At 41.2% G+C, this 10,739-nt stretch overlaps 1 pseudogene; it reads left to right on the plus strand.

Annotated features, from left to right (window-relative positions):
• LOC112391858 (pleckstrin homology domain-containing family A member 5-like) overlaps positions 1–10,739 on the plus strand; it is a 161,788-nt pseudogene that overhangs the window by 79,927 nt on the left and 71,122 nt on the right.

The following is a 10,739-nucleotide window of genomic DNA, read 5'->3' on the forward strand; positions in this document are numbered from 1 at the left end:
CATGTGGGATCTTCCTGGACCGGGGCACGAACCCGTGTCCCCTGCATCGGCAGGCGGACTCTCAACCACTGCGCCACCAGGGAAGCCCTGTAGGTATTTTTTGATTTCCTCTTTGATTTCTTCAGGGATCTCTTGGTTATTTAGTAGCATACTGTTTAGCCTCCATATGTTTGTATTTTTTACAGTTTTTTTCCTGTAATTGATATCTAGTCTCAGAGAATCGTGGTTGGAAAAGATACATGATATGATTTCACCTTTCTTAAATTTACCAGGGCTTGATTTGTGACCCAAGATATGATCTATCCTGGAGAATGTTCCATGTGCACTTAAGAAGAAAGTGTATGCTGTGGTTTTTGGATGGGGACTGTCCTATAAATATCAATTAAGTTCACCTGGTCTAATGTGTCATTTAAAGCTTGTATTTCCTTATTTATTTTCATTTTAGATGATCTGTCCATTGGTGAAGGAGGGGTGTTAAAAGTCCCCCACTATTATTGTGTTACTGTCAGTTTCCCCTTTTATGGCTGTTAGCATTTGTCTTATGTATTGAAGTGCTCCTATGTTGGGTGCATAAATATTTACAAGTTTTATATCTTCTTCTTGGATTGAGCCCCTGATCATTATGTAGTGTCCTTCTTTGTCTTTTTTAATAGTCTTTATTTTAAAGTCTATTTTGTCTGATGTGAGTATTGCTGCTCCAACTTTTGATTTCCATTTGCATGGGATATCTTTTCCAATCCTGTCACTTTCATTCTGTATGTGTCCCTAGGTCTGAAGTGGGTCTCTTGTGGGCAGCATATATACAGGTCTTGTTTTTGTATCCATTCAGCCAGTCTATGTCTTTTGGTTGGAGCATTTAATCCATTTACATGTAAGGTAATTATTGACATGTATGTTCCTATTACCATTATCTTAATTGTTTTGAGTGTGTTTTTGTAGGTGTTTTCCTTCTCTTGTATTTCCTGCCTAGAGAAGTTCCTTTAGCATTTGTTGTAAAGCTGGTTTGGTGGTGCTGAATTCTCTTAGCTTTTGCTTGTCTGTAAAGGTTTTAATTTCTCCATCAAATCTAAATGAGATCCTTGCTGGGTAGAGTAATCTTGGTTGTAGGTTTTTCCCTTTCATCACTTTAAATATGTCCTGCCACTCCCTTCTGGCTTACAAAGTTTCTGCTGAAAAATCAGCTGTTAACCTTATAGGGATTCCCTTATGTGTTGTTTTTCCCTTGCTGCTTTTAATATTTTTTCTTTGTATTTAATTTTTGATAGTTTGATTAATATGTGTCTTGATGTGTTTCTCCTTGGATTTATCCCATATGGGACTCTCTGTGCTTCCTGGACTTGATTGACTTTCCTTTCCCAAGTTAGGGACGTTTTCAACTATAATCTCTTCAAATATTTTCTCAGACCCTTTCTTCTTCTATCTTTCTTCTGGGACCCTTATAATTCGAATGTTGGTGCATTTAATGTTGTCCCAGAGGTCTCTGAGACTGTCCTCAATTCTTTTCATTCTTTTTTCTTTATTCTGCTCTGCAGTAGTTATTTCCACTATTTCGTCTTCCCGGTCACTTATCTGTTCTTCTGCCTCAGTTATTCTTCTATTGATTCCTTCTAGAGAATTTTTAATTTCATTTATTGTGTTGTCATCATTGTTTGTTTTTCTCTTTAGTTGTTATAGGTCCTTGTTAAACATTTCTTATATTTTCTCCAATCTATTTCCAAGATTCTGGATCATCTTTACTGTCATTACTCTGAATTCTTTTTCAGGTAGACTGCCTATTTCCTCTTCATTTGTTTGGTCTGGTGGGTTTTTACCTTGCTCCTTCATCTGCTGCATATTTCTCTGTCTTCTCATTTTGTTTAAGTTACTGTGTTTGAGGTCTCCTTTTCGCAGGCTGCAGGTTCGTAGTTCCCGTTGTTTTTGGTGTCTGCCCCCAGTGGGTGAGGTTGGTTCAGTGGCTTGTGTAGGCTTCCTGGTGGAAGGGACTGGTGCCTGTGTTCTGGTGGGTGGGGCTGGATGTTGACCTTCTGGTGGTCAGGGCCGTGTCCGGCGGTATGTTTTGGGGTGTCTGTAAACTTAGTATGACTTGTAGACAACCTCACTGCTAATGGGTGGGGTTGTGTTCCTGTCTAGCTGCTCGTTGTTTTGCATGGGGCATCCAGCACTGGAGTTTGCTAGCCACTGGTTGGAGCTGGGTCTTAGTGTTGAGACGGAGATCTCTGGAAGAGCTCTTGCTGATTGATATTATGTGGGGCTGGGAGGTCTCTGATGGTCCAGTGTCCTGGACTCGACTCTCCCACCTTGGAGGCTGAGTCTCGACACCAGGCCAGAGCACCGAGACCCTGCCAGCTGCACAGCTCAGAAGAAAAGGAAGAAAAAAACAAACATAAAAATGGACAGATACAACCTCAAACCAAATGGTAAAAGCAAAACTAAACAGCCAAAGTCACACAAAGAGACGTACACACACACTTGTAAAAAGAAGAAAAAAACAAACACCAAGAACAAAACCTTAAAAAAAAACCAGACAGAACCCTATTACAAATGGTAAAAGCAAACCTAAATAGACAAAATCACACAAAGAAACATACACCCCCCCCCCAGACACACTCACAAAAAGAGAAAAAAGGGGAAAAAATTTTTTAAAAAAGGAATAGAGCAACCAAACCAATAAACAAATCCACCGATGATAACAAGCACTAAGAGCTAAACTAAGATAAACATAAAACCAGAAACAAATCAGACGCAGAGACAGCAAACCCCAAGTCTACAGTTGCTCCCAAAGTCCACCGCCTCAGTTTTGGGATGATTCGTTGTGTATTCATGTATTCCACAGATGCAGGTACATCAAGTTGATTGTGGAGCTTTAATCCGCTGCTCCTGAGGCTGCTGGGAGAGATTTCCCTTTCTCTTCTTTGTTCGCACAGCTCCTGGGGTTCAGCTTTGGTTTTGGCCCCGCCTCTGCGTGTAGGTCGCCTGAGGGCGTCTGTTCCCCACCCAGACAGGAGAGGGTTAAAGCAGAGGCTGATTAGGGCTCTCTTGCTCACTCAGGCTAGGGGGAGGGAGGGGTACAGTAGTCATAATTGGAATGCGGGGCGAGCCTGCAGCAGCAGAGGCCAGCATGACATTGCAACAGCCTGAGGTGTGCTGTGTGTTCTCCCAGGAAAATTGTCCCTGAATCATGGGACCCTGGTAGTGGTGGGCTGCACAGGCTTCCAGGGGTGTGTGTGTGGATAGTGACCTGTGCTTGCACACAGGCTTTTTGGCGGCAGCGTTAGTGGTCCATCCCCATCTCTGAGGTCCGCACTGATCGCCACAGCTCGCACCCGTCTGTGGAGCTCGTTTAGGCGGTGCTCTGAATCCCCTCTCCTCACGCACCCCGAAACAATGGTCTCTTGCCTCTTCAGCAGCTCCAGACTGTAATCCCGGACTCCCTCCCAGCTAGCTGTGGCACACTAGCCCCCTTCAGGCTGTGTTCACGCAGCCAACCCCAGTCCTCTCCCTGGGATACGACCTCCGAAGCCCGAGCCTCAGCTTCCAGCCCCGCCCGCCCTGGCGGGTGAGCAGACAAGCCTCTCGGGCTGGCGAGTGCCGGTCGGCACCGATTCTCTGTGTGGGAATCTCTCCGCTTTGCCCTCTGCACCCCTGTTGCTGCGCTCTCCTCTGCGGCTCTGAAGTTTCCCCCCTCCGCCACCCGCAGTGGGGCTTCTAGTGTGTGGAAACCGTTCCTCCTTCACGGCTCCCTCCCACTGGTGCAGGTTCCGTCCCTATTCTTTTGTCTCTGTTTTTTTCTTTTTTCTTTTGCCCTACCCAGGTACGTGGGGAGTTTCTTGCCTTTTGGGAGGTCTGAGGTCTTCTGCCAGCAATCAGTAGATGTTCTGTAAGAGGTGTTCCACATGTAGATGTATTTCTGATGTATTTGTGGGGAGGAAGGTGATCTCCGCGTCTTACTCTTCCGCCATCTTGAAGGTCTCCTCAGTCTTACTCTTAGTATCATTTTTTCCAGAGCTTTTCTGAAGCTTCACTGTGCCTTTTTCATAGAAAGAAAATCATCCGTTCACAATACAACCATCATCACCTTGAGCTGTTTTTGTTCATCCTCTCTCATTTTGGATTAATCTTGAAATCTTCCCTCCTATTAGACAGTTTTAAGAAATGTTTGGCTCTAGTTATTTATATTTTCAGTGGTAGAAATACTGCCTTAATGCTAGGAAAACTTCCTCATGGATAATGTCTTCCTCTTGAAGCATTACAAATTAGTAAGTGAATTATCCATTGACTGGATAAATTTATTTTTTATTTACCAAAATAAATGCCTTTTAAAAAAACATTCATTCTTTGATCAGCTTAATGCAAAGCCTGTACCAGGCACTACAGAAGAGAGAACTGGAAGATAGTTCTGCACGGAAGATACGTCCTCTGTCTGCAGCACTTGTCATAAAAGCAGAGAGCTTTTACCTACTGCATATTAGTAATAATAACGAGAACATTCACATTACAGAGTTAAAAATCAACTTATAAGCCCAGTGTATCTGATTATTTCTAGCATGTTGGGAAAGTGAAGGTGATTCATTTGGTCAGAAGTCCCAGTGATCTCAGGGTCATTTCAGGTTCTCTATGTGATCTTCCTCTGCTTGCTTGCCTTACTCTTTCGAGACAGCCACTGAGTGTGTTTCAAAAGGGATGTCCCCAAGGAAAAGGGACTCCCCTATTCCCAACCCTCAAGATGGACAGAACTGAAGTTAGGAAAAAGCCGATTTCCACGTGGATTTTAAAATATCAATGTGAAAACAAAATGAGCAGTGAAGCCCAGGTTTTTAACAGACAGTCAGAAGAGAAGTCGGAAAAGGAGAGCAAGATGGTGAGAATTGGGAGAGTCTGGTGACTCATTAGTTTTCTAGGATGTTAATGTATTTGGCATTTTATGTCACTGGTGTTAAACTTTTTTGACCACTATCTGCAACAAGAAATATTATTGGGCTTCCCTTGTGGCGCAGTGGTTGAGAATCTGCCTGCCAATGCAGGGGACTCGGGTTCGAACCCTGGTCTGGGAAGATCCCACACGCCACGGAGCAGCTAGGCCCGTGAGCCACAATTACTGAGCCTGCGCATCTGGAGCTTGTGCTCCGGAACAAGAGAGGCCGCGACAGTGAGAGGCCCGCACACTGCGATGAGGAGTGGCCCCCGCTCGCCGCAACTGGAGAAAGCCCTCGCACAGAAACAAAGACCCAACACAGCCAAAAATAACTAAATAAAATAAATAAATAAATAAAATTTAAAAAAAGAAGGAAAAAAAAGCTGAATAGGACCTTAAAGATCATTTAATCAACTCATTAAAAAAAAAAGAAATACATATTATTACATGACCTAGTGTTCACATACAAATACATTTCTTTATATAAAACTGAAATGAAAAATTATTTTCCCCTTACTACCTGTACCTTCTCTTCTGTGTCATTATTTTAAAGTGCTGGCAGAAAGCATCCCATTAATTGCATTTCATTATCCTCTAATGGACCAGACCAGGGGTTAAAAATACTGCCTTGGGAAACAGTGAGATTCACATGGGCAAGAACAGAAGTGAAGTAAGGCTTGTTTTTTTGGATGTAACTGTTATTGTGGGTTATCTGCCAGTTTGTAGAAATCCAACTACTTTGATCGTCTGACACACAGCTTTCCACCCAGCAAGTGTCAAGTTACTGTTGAAGAAACACAGCACAGCAGTCATTACTACTGTACAGCCAAATCAGTTGTTGCTTATATCAGTCTCGTCCCCTAAACTCATCCTGTTGCAAGACAGGAGATGCTTGTTGATCAACTGCAGCTGCCACTGACCAAAACAGCTATACAACATAAGCTAAACTGTAACTTAATCAGACGAGGAGGATCCCCTGTGACTTCAAATCACTCCAGAACTTTGTACAATAACCATTTCTTGTCATCCACAGTTCCTGCAGGGCAGGAATTGAGCTGCTCAGTAGGGCAGTTCTGGCTCAGGGTGTCTTATGAGCTTTTAGTTTGATGTTGGCTGGGGCTTGGGAACTGGGGATGGAGGGTCACATGGCTAGCAAGTTGGGACTGGCCAGTTGGTTTCTCTCCACATGGACCCCTCCACCGGGTTATGTGCCTCTCGACATGGCAGCTGGCTTTGTCCAGAGTGAGCCATCCTAAAGACCAAGACGGAAACCCAAGGAGGTGCGATACATAGGTGTGCGTACCAGGAGGTGAGGATCCTTGGCTATCTTAGAGGCTGGCTACCATTCCTTAAAAGAATATCTTTATTGGTCATCCCTGGTGGTGCAGTGGTTGAGAGTCCGCCTGCCGATGCAGGGGACACGGGTTCGTGCCCCAGTCCGGGAAGATCCCACATGCCGCGGAGCAGCTGGGCCCGTGAGCCATGGCCGCTGAGCCTGCGCGTCTGGAGCCTGTGCTCCGCAACGGGAGAGGCCACAACAGTGAGAGGCCTGCGTACCGCAATGATAAAATTTAGAAAATGGGGTTCATGAGGAAATACTGAATCATTAAGCAAGTAATATTTAAAGTGCAGAATTATGAAAAATTAGTTAAATATTGGGAAGAATCTAAATGGAATTAATAAGGATAGAAAATAGTTTAGTAAAATTAGTAATGCTAATCATTAAATAAGTAAAATGACCCATCAACTGATTGGTCAGAGACATGTGTCACTAAATTTTTACAGAGTAGACAGAAGACTGTCATACACATTTCACTTAATTGCTGCTCTAGATTAGGCGTTGGAAACAGTGGCCTGTGGACCAAAGCCAGCCTGCTGCCTTTTTTTGTAAATAAAGTTTTGTTGGAATGCAGCCACATCCATTTGTTTACATGTTGTCTGTGACGGCTTTCTCACTACAAGAGCAGAGGTGATCACTGTGACCAAGACTGTTTGGTCCACAAAGCCTAAAATATTTGCTGTCCTTTGCAGAATAAGTTTGTCGACCCCTGCTCTAGATTTAGATTTTAGACTTTTAAATACAAGGTTAGGTTTTGTAGTGTTGATGAGATGCATAAATCCAAGGACTGTAGCATGTAAGTGGACTTATAAACACAAAAGAAGGTGCAGTGTTAAGTGTTTTTAATTTTTTTTAGAAGAAAAGTCTTAATAATTAGAAGAGGGGTAGAATATAGTGAGATTCACAAGAATAATGCTTCATTAGGGAAGACTTTAATTAGGATAATTGATGAGCTTCACATGGGGCTTGTAGGGGAACACATGAGGCCAACATTTGAAAAACAAATGTTGACTGAATTAGGTTATTGTGAAAAAGCAATTTAAAATTTTTAATCAGTTTCTTACTCTGAATTGGAAGTGAGGAGTGTTATTATTTACTTGGAAATCTATTCTGGTTTATGATTAGAGTTTTGATTTCCTTTTTTTTCTTTTTAACATGAAAATATAGTCTTAAGAACATGGCCCTGAGTAATACCCAATTTCTACCCATGTACAGTGGGATGACTTGAAGAGATACAGGTACTCATCAGTCTTATAATATGCTGCAGACAAACAAGAATGAAATTTCTGGGTAAGAAGCACAAAGTTTAGGGCTCAGGGTCAGACGAGTGAGGACAAGATGCCAGGTACTTATGTGTAAGGGTTGCAATATATTTCTGATAGTACCAGCAGCATATATTCTCCAACTGGATTGGTTTTATGGTCATTATTAAAAACTACTTTTCTAAACTAGTGAAAAGAATTTATACCAAATATAATATACTTTAAGATTATGGTGTAAAGAAGAAAAGATTTAGAGATGAAGTTATTAGTATTCCCTGAAGCTAACAGCTACCATTTATTGGGTACTTACACTGGGCCAGGCATTGTGTCAGGTACATTTCAAAAATTAGCTCCTTTAATGCTCACAGTAACTCCATAGGGTAAGAAATGACGTTATCTTCACTCAGCACATGAGTAAACTGAAGCTCAGAGAGTTTAAGTTGCCCACATTTAGTAGCAGGACTAGGGCTTGAATGTGGGGGCATCTCGCTCAGGTCTCTCCACACCACGCTGCTCACCTGAGCACCTGTCACCTTGCTTCTGGCTCCTGTTGGTTTCCTTTCTGTTTTCCCTTCCTCCCATCTCTTTTTCCCTTTCTCATTTCCTTTTTTCCCTTTTTATCAGTTAATTGCATAACTGATAAATGCTGTGGAAAACAATTTATAAAGCCCAAAAGGGTACAAACTATCAATAAAACATGAAAGTCACTTCACCCAGGCTGCCAACAGTCACTGTTCTCTCACCTGCTTCTGGGATGATGTACACGCACCAGAGACACCTGCCAGGATGGGACACACAGTTCTGCCCTGTTCTTTTTGACAGGTGCACGACCTGTTCCATAGTACAGATACTTTAATTTATGCAGCCATTCCTGTTGAGTATCCTTTCGACTCTTGGCATCTTGTTTTCCCTCTTTGGTGCTGTTTATGTAACTTTGCCTATTGAGCTTCTGGTGTTTGCCTTACCTACACTAATTGAGACGACTGAAGTGTATCTGTGAGTCTAGATGATCTTTGAAAAGCCATAGTTACGTTCTTCTATGACCTTAAATGGTATTTTATTGAGTCTAATGTCTTGAATAGGATTTTGTTTCTGTGTCATGAAGTAACCCTTTCTTAAACTCCTTGAGAAGTGTCCTTCTTTGCTCATTTGTCAACAGATTACGTTTTGTATGTCAATTCTGATTTAAAGTTTTTCAGGGATCTGCTATTTCAAGCAGCTGTTTTAAATTACCACAGAAAAGTAATTTTTAGAGTTGATTTGTCATAGGTCATTAAGCTGTAAAATCGTATATATTGTTAAATCTATGTAGTGAAAAAATTTGAGCCACAAACTGTCAGGAAGTAATTTTTCCAAAAGAACATTAAGATAACCTAATTTCTGGTGTCATTTTAGTAATTTATTTAAATGAAGATCACAATTTACCATCATTGTTGATATATTGGTTAATTATATTTTTTATACAGCAGTTTTTCTTACTTTGGAAGGTCTTTTTTTTTTTTAGAAAATCAACTTTTCTAAAATGCAATAGGACTTCGTGTGCAGAGTGGCTATTTGTATATAGCAGACACTGGTACATATTTATAAATGATAGAAGAGGGGGTGGATGGATAGATGGGTAGGAGGGTGGAAGGGGAAAAAATAAAATGAAAATTAAAAACTTATCATGTCTATCTAGCAAGAGTGTCTTACAAAGCAAGAAGAAAACCTACCCTGTCTGCCTCTTGTTTTAGGACATATAAATAGCAGAGAGACACGAGGTGGCAGAGAAGAGAAAACATGAACTCCTTCTAACCCCTTCCCTCAATTTCCTAGCAGTGAGACTGTGGGCAACCTCTGTCTGTTTCACCTTTTTCCTCATATAGGATGTGTAGTAAATCTATCTGACAGTATTCTTTTTTTTTTAACATCTTTACTGGAGTATAATTGCGTTATAATGGTATGTTTGTTTCTGCTTTATAACAAAGTGAATCAGCTATACATATACATATATCCCCATATCTCCTCCCTCTAGTGGCTCCCTGCCACCCTCCCTATCCCACCACTCTAGGTGGTCACAAAGCACCAAGCTGATCTCCCTGTGCTATGCGGCTGCTTCCCACTAGCTATCTATTTTACATTTGTAGTATATATATGTTCATGCCACTCTCTCACTTCGTCCCAGCTTCCCCTTACCCCTCCCCATGTCCTCAAGTCCATTCTCCATGTCTGTGTCTTTATTCCTGTCCTGCCCCTAGGTTCTTCAGAACCTTTTTTTTTGGATTCCATATATATGTGGTAGCATACAGTATTTGTTTTTCTCTTTCTGACTTACTTCACTCTGTATGACAGACTCTAGGTCCATCCACCTCATTACAGATAACTCAATTTTGTTTACTTTTATGGCTGAGTAATATTCCATTGTATATATGTGCCACATCTTCTTTATCCATTCATCCAATGATGGACACTTAGGTTGCTTCCATGTCCTGGCTATTGTAAATAGTGCTACAGTGAACATTGTGGTACATGTATCTTTTTGAATTATGGTTTTCTCAGGGTATATGCCCAGTAGTGGGATTGCTGGGTCATATGGTAGTTATCTGACAGTATTCTTGTGCAAATGAAAGATCGGTCATATATCCGCAATACCTGCAATGATTCTCAACAGGTTGGTACCATATTGCTGTTGAAGCTGCTTCTCTGGCTTATGAGTTTTTAGCTCTTTTTCTCTATTTTCTTTCTTTTTTTTTTTTTTAATAGCACAGAATAAAGTGACCTTTATTATGTTCAATTTTTAAGACTAAATGTGAGTGATATAGTGAACAAAGATATGTAAATGCATTTTAAAGGATTTACCACATTTACGTCAAACTTAAAGGAATAATAAGGTTCATGATATACAGTTGATCCTTGAACAACACAGGTTTAAACTGCATGGGTCCAATTATACATGGATTTTTTTTTCACTAAATATATACTACTATAGTACTACACGATCAGCAGTTGGTTGAATCCATAGATGCAGAACTGCAGATATGGAGGGCTGACTGTAAAGTTATATGCAGATTTTTGACTGTGTAGAGGGTGGGTGCCTCTACCACCTTCTGTGGTCAAGGGTCAACTGTAGTTATTTGATAGGGAGTTAGATGGGCTATGGAAAGAACACATAGATAAATTATTCACACTAACTGCTGGATTAGAAATTAGGTTCCATGGATTTTGTTGTGGCATGCTTTTATATATA

The sequence above is a fragment of the Neophocaena asiaeorientalis genome, unplaced genomic scaffold, assembly GCF_003031525.2.
Source record: "Neophocaena asiaeorientalis asiaeorientalis breed wild unplaced genomic scaffold, Neophocaena_asiaeorientalis_V1.1 scaffold150, whole genome shotgun sequence".
Taxonomy (NCBI): Eukaryota; Metazoa; Chordata; class Mammalia; order Artiodactyla; family Phocoenidae; genus Neophocaena; species Neophocaena asiaeorientalis.